Raw genomic sequence first — 11,675 nt, 5'->3', positions numbered from 1 at the left:
AGAGACGGTTCGGGAGGTATTCAAGGATGATGAGGGGAGAACATATGGTTGTGGTAAGCATGCGTAACGACATAGGAAGATCAACCATCGTGTGTCCGAGAAAAGGAGAGACATAACTAGCAAGGTAAGTGTATCGGTGCTTGGTGAAAACGAATTATAGTCGACCTGGCTATATGTAGGGAGATCAGTTCATATACACGCCTGCATGTGTTAGAAGCAAATAAGGTCCGGAGAGGCAGACAGGGGGAGAGGGTGTGGCTAGGAGGTGGTGCGAGAGGCCTACCATGTCGAGGGGGGAGGAATGTGCGAGCATGTGATTAATGAAAAGAGGGGCGGGAGTGTGCACCTGCGTGGAATCGTATTGGACATATGGGGGCATGGACGGTGAGAAGAGAAGAGGGGAAGTATATATGTGTTTGTTGTAGGCACACTTGGCTAGAGAGGTATATCGACCGGTGTGTGCCAGAAAGAAGGAACCAGGGGCCTACACACACTGCTGGTGAACGACCTAAAGAGAAATAATGAACGTGCGCGATGGAGGGGACGCTAAGGGTGTGTGAGGGGGGCGGGCGTGTGCATGCATGATAGAAAGTTAGCGCTAGCTAGCTACAAATAGAAGAGGATCATGAAGGTGTAAAAGACGAACAAAGATCATAATTCATTATAAAAAGGTGGATACGGATACTTGAAGAAGATATCATAATGTAGAACATTGATTATTATTTGGGCTAATGTGTGGCTTTTGCAACTCAGGTCTAAATACTTGTCATAATGTAGGGGGCGGGGCACTATACTTTGTGTGATAAACACGATGTACGTATGGAACATGGTTTAGATTATGAATATATAGTTAGTACATCAAATGTACTATTATTTGGAATCAACATCAAGTGTATTCAAAAAGTAGAATTCGAGTTCATGTAGTACACATAGTTCATATCTATCTCTATAGTAATCATGTGGTGTGTTATTAAGGTAATACATGAATGATGGTTGAAGTTGGCAACAATCATGATTGTAGATTCTTATTGAAATAGAGAAACGAATTCAAATTTAGTTCGAATTGCAGCGATAGTATAGACATTTGGAATGCATTAAAATGTAGGTATGAGTAGGTTACATGCATTATACAGCAAGCGAAAAAAATTAATCGGACATAACATGGATTCATACTCCCTCCTTCCATCTATATAGGGCGTAATGAGATTTTTAAGACCGCCTTTGACTATTGACAAGATTAATAGTACATGACATGCACAATGTGAAAATTATATCATTGAAAGAACCTTTCACAGACGAAGTTAACGGTGTGCTTTGTGTAAGTTGCATGTCATATATCATTGCCCTAATATTTGGTCAAAGTTAGCATCGAAAAACGCATTAGGCCCTATATAGATGGAAGGAGGGAGTAGCTTTGAATAGCATTTGTATAGTAAAACGGGGCAAGACTCTCTCTTTGTGTGGTGTGAATAGTTTTATTTTTTTCGTTTTCTTTTTGGTTGAGGGAAGTGCGAATTGATTTGGTACGTACAAGTACAATATTACTACATGTTAGGCTTGTCCCTAAAATTCAACCCGTGTCTTGTTATATCCCGAAAATTCAGATATCGTCCTCCCAAAACTGGCGCCTTCACAACCCGCGCCTTGCTATCCCAAAATTACAACACGCGCGAAAACTCCCTCCAGCTGCCAAATCCCGACACACGAAATCCCCCTTCTAACCCTGAGCCGAAAGGGCCGCTAGTTCAAATCGGTGGGGGGTACTTTTGTAACACACCCTACATTTTGGACAAGCGCGTCCCTAAGTCATGCTTCACCCCCTCCCATCGCCCCCTTTTCGCCATTCGAAATCCCAGGATGCCATAACCTCTCTGCTGTAGCAGCGAAACCCCACCCTCCTCTGTCCGCCACGTCACCGCTGCCCAGCCGGAGCCTCTTCCCCGATGACGTCATCCACCGCAACAGCTCGACGTCCCTCGTCCATCTCCCCGGATGAGGATCCGTCGTCCATCTCGCCGTCCAGCCGGTTCAGCCGCCCCGTCCTCCACCTCCATGGAGCTGCTCCGATGATCGCCTCGTCTATTGCGGCTGCTCCATCCCCACAACACCGCCTTAACCTGCTCCACCGGAACCGCATCATCCTCAGCGACTCCTCGGACGAAGCTGAGGCCTACTCGGCGCCACCAAAGAGGTTGTACACTCATCGCATCACACCTTCTCCTTAACTCGACCTCCCGGCACCGACGGTGCTCCATCCCACACCCCCATGGAGCGGCTACCTTGAAGCCGGCGCCGCGGGCGACATCTTCACGGTGGCTCTCCCCCAGTACGAGGCCCCTTCGGTGGTGGCGGCCATACCAGCCGGATCTGCTGCTGCTGCTGGTCCAGCTCTCGCTCGCTCGCTCGCGCTGCTGCTACTGCTCCGGCTCTCGCTCGATCGCTCGCTCGCCCAGCTGCTGCTCCTGCTCTCCCCCTCGCTCGTGATGCTGCTCTGCTTCGATTAAGCCACACTTCAGTCGACTGAATCGACTTTTGGGTTAGTCGATTTTCAGGGGTTGGGGGGCCTCACTGGAGTTAAGGAAGAACCACCCGCAGTGGGGACAGGGGATCGCCGGAGAGGTACCCCACTATCTATCTTAGGGTTCAGGGTGGGGGCTGGGGGCCTAGAGGGCTGGCCGGGGCGACGGTGGCGAGTTGTTTCGGGGCGGCGAGGCGGCGCTGGGGCCGGCGGTTCGGCCGGTGGTGGCTGGCAGCTCAGGGGGGTGCAGGTTGAAGATGAACTGCAGGTCCTCCCTAAACTACATGTCAAGTGCCTCTCTGCTACCATTGCGTTCAGTTTCTACAGTAGCATTCAGATTCCACAGTAAATTTCAGTTTCGACAGTTAAGTTCAGAGTCAACAGTTTTTACCTCATCTGTTGTAGTCAGGTGGTTTTTGGTGATGTTAATTTTACATCCAATTTACATCATCTATTGGAGATGCTATTAGAATCCCACTTGAGATTGACGATGTCTGTCTTGTGTTGCTTCAGCCTTGACGTTTTACGGCTCACCGGAGCTGCTCCAACGACAAAGAATTGATCAAGAAATTGGTAAACTTTCGCATGATCGATGGTAAAAGAACGAGAGTTCGTGCTATTGTTTATAAAACTTTTCACCGCCTAGCTCGAGGTGAGCTGCTCCAACGACAGAACGATCCATCACAACAGAGCAGTGCCCTGGACGCCGTCTAAAGATTCCTCAGATCTTCCTCCACACCTCCGACAGCCACCTCTGCCTCAACTGCTTCAGCGACCAACCCAATGATGCTGAGGTCGACATGGTTATGGCAAAGAGGTTGTACACTTGTTGCATCACTTATTACTATACATTCACGTCGATCCATTAGGGCTATTTTGGTACAACGGAAAAACATAGCAATAGGGAATTTTCCAATGGCACTCTACTATTCAATTATTCATGCATTTTGTTGAAAGGAATGAAGCAAAACATCCACCTGGACCTACTTTTCAAAATCCTATGCATGAAAACAAGACTAAGTGCATTAGTGCCAGAATAACATTCTAATTGTACATGCTTTCATATGGTTTCTCTTTATTTTGGCCATGTTTCTTTGCATTCCTCTGCTCTTCCAATTCTTGTAAACCAAACACCCAAGTTGACAAAAATCATGTGTTTACAAATGCTCTGTTTACCATGTGCATTTTCCTACCCTATTCCGGTGTTTTTCCTATCCCTGCGTTTTAAGAATCATGCAAGCCAAATGAGCCTGATACGTCTCCAACGTATCTATAATTTATGAAGCATTCATGCTATATTATTATCTGTTTTTAATGATTATGGGCTTTATTATACACTTTTATATTACTTTTGGGACTAACCTATTAATCGGAGGCCCAACCCATATTGCTGTTTTATTGCCTGATTCAGTATTTCGAGGAAAAGGAATATCAAACGGAGTCCAAACGGAATGAAACCTTCGGCAGCATTATTTTTGGGAAGAATATGATCCTGGAGACTTGGAGTCCACGTCAGAAGATCCTCGAGGAGGCGACGAGATAGGAGGGCGCCCCCCCCCCCTACTGGGTGCGCCCCCCTATCTTGTGAGCCCGTCGAGCACCTCCCGACCGATTTCTTTCGCCTATATAGCCCCACGTACCCTAAAAACATCCACGGAGAAGATAGATCGGGAGTTCCGCCACCGCAAGCCTCCGTAGCCACCAAAAAACCTCGCGGGAGCCCGTTCCGGCACCCTGCCGGAGGGGGAACCCATCACCGATGGCCATCTTCATCATCCCGGCGCTCTCCATGACGAGGAGGGAGTAGTTCACCCTCGAGGCTGAGGGTATGTACCAGTAGCTATGTGTTTGATCTCTCTCTCTCGTGTTCTCTCTCGTGTTCCCTCTATGGCACGATCTTGATGTATCCCGAGCTTTGCTATTGTAGTTGGATCTTATGATGTTTCTCCCCCTCTACTCTCTTGTGATGAATTGAGTTTCCCCTTTGAAGTTATCTTATCGGATTGAGTCTTTTATGAGAACACTTGATGTATGTCTTTCCATGCTTATCTGTGGTGACAATGGGATATCATGTGCCTCTTGATGTATGTTTTGGTGACCAACTTGCGGGTTCCGCCCATCAACCTATGCATAGGGGTTGGCACACGTTCTTGACTCTCCGGTAGAAACTTTGGGGCACTCTTTGAAGTACTTTGTGTTGGTTGGATGAATCTGAGATTGTGTGATGCATATCGTATAATCATGCCCACGGATACTTGAGGTGACAATGGAGTATCTAGGTGACATTAGGGTTTTGGTTGATTTGTGTCTTAAGGTGTTATTCTAGTACGAACTCTTTAATAGATCGATCCGAAAGAATAACTTTGAGGTGGTTTCGTACCCTACCATAATCTCTACGTTTGTTCTCCTCTATTAGTGGCTTTGGACTGACTCTTTGTTGCATGTTGAGGGCTTGTTATATGATCTATCTATGTTATTATTGTTGAGAGAACTTGCACTAGTGAAAGTATGAGCCCTAGGCCTTGTTTCCTACCATTGCAATACCATTTACGCTCACTTTTATCGCTCGCTACCTTGCTGTTTTTATAATTTCAGATTACAAAAACCTTTATCTACTATCCATATTGCACTTGTATCACCATCTCTTCGCCGAACTAGTGCACCTATACAATTTTCCATTGTATTGGGTGTGTTGGGGACACAAGAGACTCTTTGTTATTTGGTTGCAGGGTTGTTTGAGAGAGACCTTCTTCATCCTACACCTCCTACGGATTGATAAACCTTAGGTCATCCACTTGAGGGAAATTTGCTACTGTCCTACAAACATGTGCACTTGCAGGCCCAACAACGTCTACAAGAAGAAGGTTGTGTAGTAGACATCAGGCTCTTTTCTGGCACCGTTGCCGGGGAGGTTAGCACTTGAAGGTATATCTTTAGATCTTGCAATCGAGCCTTTTAGTTTCTTGTTTTATCACTAGTTTAGTTTATAAAAGAAAATTAAAAAAATGGAGTTAAGTTTGTCTCATGCGCTTCGTCTTTTTAATATCTTTCGTGAGTTTGATGGAAAGGAAAATTGTGCTCAAGCGCTAGAATAAGAATGCATTAAAATGTTTGGTACTAGATCTTTGAATGATGAGCATGATTGCAATGTTGTTACTATGAATTCCTTGAATATCCATGAGGCTAATGATATGCAAAGCCACAAGCTTGGGGAATCTATGTTTGATGAATATGATATTTTTAGTCCCCCAAGTTTTGATGAGCAATTTTTTTATGATGAAAGCATGCCTCCTATTTATGATGATTATATTGATGAAAGTGGGTTTGGAAGAGTGTCAACTTTAGGAAGTAGTGATCCCACTATTTTGGAGGATGTTAGATCTTATTGTGATGAATATGAAAGTGGATTTGGAAGAGTGTCAACTTTATTTAGTGATGATTCCACTATTTCGGAAGAGGCTCCAATTGATTAAGAGAACAAAGTTGCTATCTATGATGATTATTGTGATGACTTGTATGCTATTAAGAATAATGATAACCATGAAACTTGTCATCATGATTTTAGTTTTCAATTGGATTATGCCTCACATGATAACTATTTTGTTGAGTTTGCTCCCACTACTATTCATGAGAAGAATTTTGCTTATGTGGAGAGTAGTAAATTTTCTATGCTTGTAGATCATGAAAAGAATGCTTTAGGTGCTGGTTATATTGTTGAATTCATTCATCAAGCTACTGAAAATTATTATGAGGGAGAAACATATGCTTGTAGGAGTTGCAATAATGTCAAGTTTCCTCTCTATGTGCTTAAAGTTTTGAAGATATGCTTGTTTTGCCTTCCTATGCTAGTTGATTATTGTTCCCATAAGTTGTTTGCTCACAAAATCCCTATGCATAGGAAGTGGGTTAGACTTAAATGTGCTAGTCATATGCTTCATGATGCTCCCATTATGTTTCAATTCTTATCTTTTATGTGAGCATCATTGTTATCATCATGCCTAGCTAGAAAGGCATTAAAGAAAAGCGCTTGTTGGGAGACAACCCAATATTTACCCTTACTGTTTTTGTGTGTACACATGATTATGCTACTGTATTAATCATGTTTTATAGCTTTTATGTCAATAAAGTTCCAACTAGAACCTTTGGGAAGACTTGGGTGAAGTTTATATGATCTTGCTGTAAAAAACAGAAAATTTTGCGCTCACGAGATTAGCTGCCATTTTTTAATAGAGAGTGATTTTAGGTTGATTCTTTTTGAAGATGATTAATAGACAAATTTCTCAGGTCCAGAAATTTATTTCATAATTTTTGGGGTTCCAGAAGTATACGTTTGATACAGATTACTACAGACTGTTCTGTTTTTGACAGATTCTGTTTTCTTTGTGTTGTTTGCTTATTTTGATGCATCTATGGGTAGTATTAAGTGGTATGAACCATAGAGAAGTTGGAATACAGTAGGTTTTACACCAATATGAATTTATAATGAGTTCATTACAGTACCTAAGTGGTGGTTTTATTTTCTTGTACTAACGGAGCTTACGAGTTTTGTTTTGAGTTTTGTGTGGTTGAAGTTTTCAAGTTTTGGGTAAAGATTCGATGGACTATGGAATAAGAAGTGGCAAGATACTAAGCTTGGGGGTTCCCATGGCACGCCAAGATATTCAAGGATAACCAAGAGCCTAAGCTTGGGGATGCCCCGGAAGGCATCCCCTCTTTCGTCTTCGTTCATCCTTAACTTTACTTGGAGCTATATTTTTATTCGCCACATGATATGTGTTTTGCTTGGAGCGTCATTTTCTTTTGTTAGTTTTTGTTTGCTTTTAGTTAGAATAATGTTTTGCATCTTTATTTTCAAATAAAATGTCAAGGATAGCCTTTGCCATGCTTGTTTTGCAAGTATACATGTTGCTGTTTGAAAACAGAAAGTTTACCGCTGTTGCAAAAATTCCCTATAAAAGTCAGAGAATGGTATAACATTGAATCTTTTTGCATATTAAGCTCTGATAAATTTATTACAGTGGGAATTTTAGTTCATAATTTTTGAGATCAGGGAAGTATTGATACTCTTGCATTCTTTACATATTGTACTGTTTTGGCGGATTGCTGTTATAGTTGCATTGTTTGCATATGTTTGCTTGTTTAATGATTCTATTTGAAGATAGGAGTATTAAATATGCATAGGCATTTAGTATGCAATGTTGAATAATAATTTAATTGATTTGTTACAGTAGAAAATGATAAGGTTTTGCATTGGTTTATACTAACCTATCTCACGAGTTCTTGTTGAGTTTGTTGTGAATGAAGCTTTTTGATAAAAAGAAACCATGATATGAGAGGAATTAAAGAGACACAAAAGTTCAAGCTTGGGGATGCCCAAGGCACCCCAATATAATATTTCAAGAAGTCTCAAGCATCTAAGCTTGGGGATGCCCCGGTAGGCATCCCACCTTTCCTCTTCAACAACTATCGGTTAGTATCGGTTGAGCCTAAGTTTTTGCTTCTTCACATGAGTTGTGATATCCTTACATTGTAATTTTATTTTGTTTTGCTTGCTGTTTGAATAAGATACCAAGATCCGAAATTCTTATTTGAGAGAGTGTCTTCGCATAGTTGCATAATTATTTAGCTACTCATTGATCTTCACTTATATCTTTTTGGAGTAGTTTTTCATTTACTCGTGTGCTTCACTTATATCCTATGAGTAAATGGTTGAATGAATTGATTGTCATAAATCTGAAATTATATATGTTTCATTTGTTTATCCCATGGGTAGAAATGACTTCACATCTAATAAGTAGAGGTTGTAAATTTATTGACGATTAGCTAGCATTGTATTAGTCATTTGAACAATTCATGAAAGAATATTGAAGGAAGAGAGATTTCACATATAAATATATTATCATAGACATCTTTTATAATTGTGAGCACTCATTAAGTATGACATACTAAAGAGTTGATGTTGGACAAGGAAGACAACATAATGGGTTATGTTTTCTCACATCTCAGTTAAAGTATATTGTCATGGATCATTCAAACATGTTGAGCTTGCCTTTCCCCCTCATGCTAGCCAAAATTCCTAGCACCAAGTAGAGATACTACTTGTGCTTCCAAATATCCTTAAACCCAGTTTTTGCCATGAGAGTCCACCATACCTACCTATGGATTGAGTAAGATCCTTCAAGTAAGTTGTCATCGGTGCAAGCAATAAAAATTGCTCTCTAAATATGCATGAATTATTAGTGTGGAGAAAATAAGCTTTGTACGAACTTGTTATGGAAGCAATAAAAGCGACGGACTGCATAATAAAGGTCCATATACAAGGGGCAATATAAAGTGACTTCTTTCGCATTAAGTTTTTGTGTATCCAACCCTAAAAGCGCATGACAACCTCTGCTTCCCTCTGCGAAGGGCCTATCTTTTACTTTATGTCTTTTAATTTTATGCAAGAGTCAAGGTGATCTTCACCTTTCCCTTTTTCATTTTATCCTTTGGCAAGCACTTTGTGTTAGGGTGATCCTGATATATATATCCAATTGGATGTACGTTAGCATGAACTATTATTGTTGACATCACCCAAAGGTGAATACGTTTGGAGGCAACATTATAAGCCCCAATCTTTCTCTGTGTGTGATTAAAACTTCATAACCACAAGTATTGCGTGAGTGTTAGCAATTGTAGAAGACTATATGATAGTTGAGTATGTGAAGTTTGCTAAATCAAAGCTCTGACGTAGACTCTTCCTGAAAGTAAGATGAATTGCAATTGTTTGATGACTAAGAATGAAGTTTGCTAGTTTTCAAGAAAGTTTATGGTCTATGATTTGACATGTGAATTGCTTGTTACTTTATTGTGAGAAGTTTTATGAGATGAACTACTGTTATGACATATAAATATGCTAGTAAAGGTGATTGAAATTATCATTGATCAAACTTGTGCACCTTCTAGCATTCACACTTCATAAATTCTTTCTTTATCATTTACCTACTCGAGGACGAGTAGGAATTAAGCTTGGGGATGTTGATACGTCTCCAACGTATCTATAATTTATGAAGCATCCATGCTATATTATTATTTGTTTTGAATGATTATGGGCTTTATTATACACTTTTATATTACTTTTGGGACTAACCTATTAACCGGAGGCCCAGCCCATATTGCATGTTTCAGTATTTCGAGGAAAAGGAATATCAAACGGAGTCCAAACGGAATGAAACCTTCGGCAGCGTTATTTTTGGGAAGAATATGATCTTGTAGACTTGGAGTCCATGTCAGAAGATCCTCGAAGAGGCGACGAGATAGGAGGGCGCCCCCCCCCCTACTGGGCGCCCCCCCTGTCTTGTGAGCCCGTCGAGCACCTCCCGACCGACTTCTTTCGCCTATATAGCCCCACGTACCCTAAAAACATCCACGGAGAAGATAGATCGGGAGTTCCGCCACCGCAAGCCTCCGTAGCCACCAAAAAACCTCGCGGGAGCCCGTTCCGGCACCCTGCCGGAGGGGGAACCCATCACCGATGGCCATCTTCATCATCCCGGCGCTCTCCATGACGAGGAGGGAGTAGTTCACCCTCGAGGCTGAGGGTATGTACCAGTAGCTATGTGTTTGATCTCTCTCTCTCGTGTTCTCTCTCGTGTTCCCTCTATGGCACGATCTTGATGTATCCCAAGCTTTGCTATTGTAGTTGGATCTTATGATGTTTCTCCCCCTCTACTCTCTTGTGATGAATTGAGTTTCCCCTTTGAAGTTATCTTATCGGATTGAGTCTTTTATGAGAACACTTGATGTATGTCTTTCCATGCTTATCTGTGGTGACAATGGGATATCATGTGCCTCTTGATGTATGTTTTGGTGACCAACTTGCGGGTTCCGCCCATCAACCTATGCATAGGGGTTGGCACACGTTCTTGACTCTCCGGTAGAAACTTTGGGGCACTCTTTGAAGTACTTTGTGTTGGTTGGATGAATCTGAGATTGTGTGATGCATATCGTATAATCATGCCCACGGATACTTGAGGTGACAATGGAGTATCTAGGTGACATTAGGGTTTTGGTTGATTTGTGTCTTAAGGTGTTATTCTAGTACGAACTCTTTAATAGATCGATCCGAAAGAATAACTTTGAGGTGGTTTCGTACCCTACCATAATCTCTACGTTTGTTCTCCTCTATTAGTGGCTTTGGACTGACTCTTTGTTGCATGTTGAGGGCTTGTTATATGATCTATCTATGTTATTATTGTTGAGAGAACTTGCACTAGTGAAAGTATGAGCCCTAGGCCTTGTTTCCTACCATTGCAATACCATTTACGCTCACTTTTATCGCTCACTACCTTGCTGTTTTTATAATTTCAGATTACAAAAACCTTTATCTACTATCCATATTGCACTTGTATCACCATCTCTTCGCCGAACTAGTGCACCTATACAATTTACAATTGTATTGGGTGTGTTGGGGACACAAGAGACTCTTTGTTATTTGGTTGCAGGGTTGTTTGAGAGAGACCATCTTCATCCTACGCCTCTCACGGATTGATAAACCTTAGGTCATCCACTTGAGGGAAATTTGCTACTGTCCTACAAACCTGTGCACTTGTAGGCCCAACAATGTCTACAAGAACAAGGTTGTGTAGTAGACATCAGAGCCCTTACAGAATTACTTAGTAATTTCAAAAAAAATCCTACACACACGCAAGATCATGGTGATGCATAGCAAAGAGAGGGGAGAGTATTGTCCACGTACCCTCGCAGACCGAAAGCGGAAGTGTTATGACAACGCGGTTGATGTAGTCGTACATCTTCACGATCCGACCGATCCAAGTACCGAACGTACGGCACCTCCGAGTTCAGCACACATTCAGCTCGATGACGATCCCTGGACTCCGATCCAGCAGGGTGCCGGGGATGAGTTTCGTCAGCACGACGGTGTGGTGAAGATGATGATGTTCTACCGACGCAGGGCTTCGCCTAAGCACCGCAACGATATGACCGAGGTGGAATATGGTGGAGGGGGCACCGCACACAGCTAAGGAACGATCACGAAGATCAACTTGTGTGTTCTGGGGTGCCCCCCTGCCCCCGTATATAAAGGAGGGAGGGGGGAGGTGCGGCCGGCCCCTAGGGGTGCACCTGGAGGAGTCCTACTCCCACCGGGAGTAGGACT

Source organism: Triticum aestivum, chromosome 2B (assembly GCF_018294505.1).
Source record: "Triticum aestivum cultivar Chinese Spring chromosome 2B, IWGSC CS RefSeq v2.1, whole genome shotgun sequence".
Classification (NCBI taxonomy): Eukaryota; Viridiplantae; Streptophyta; class Magnoliopsida; order Poales; family Poaceae; genus Triticum; species Triticum aestivum.
This window is presented reverse-complemented; position numbering follows the sequence as displayed.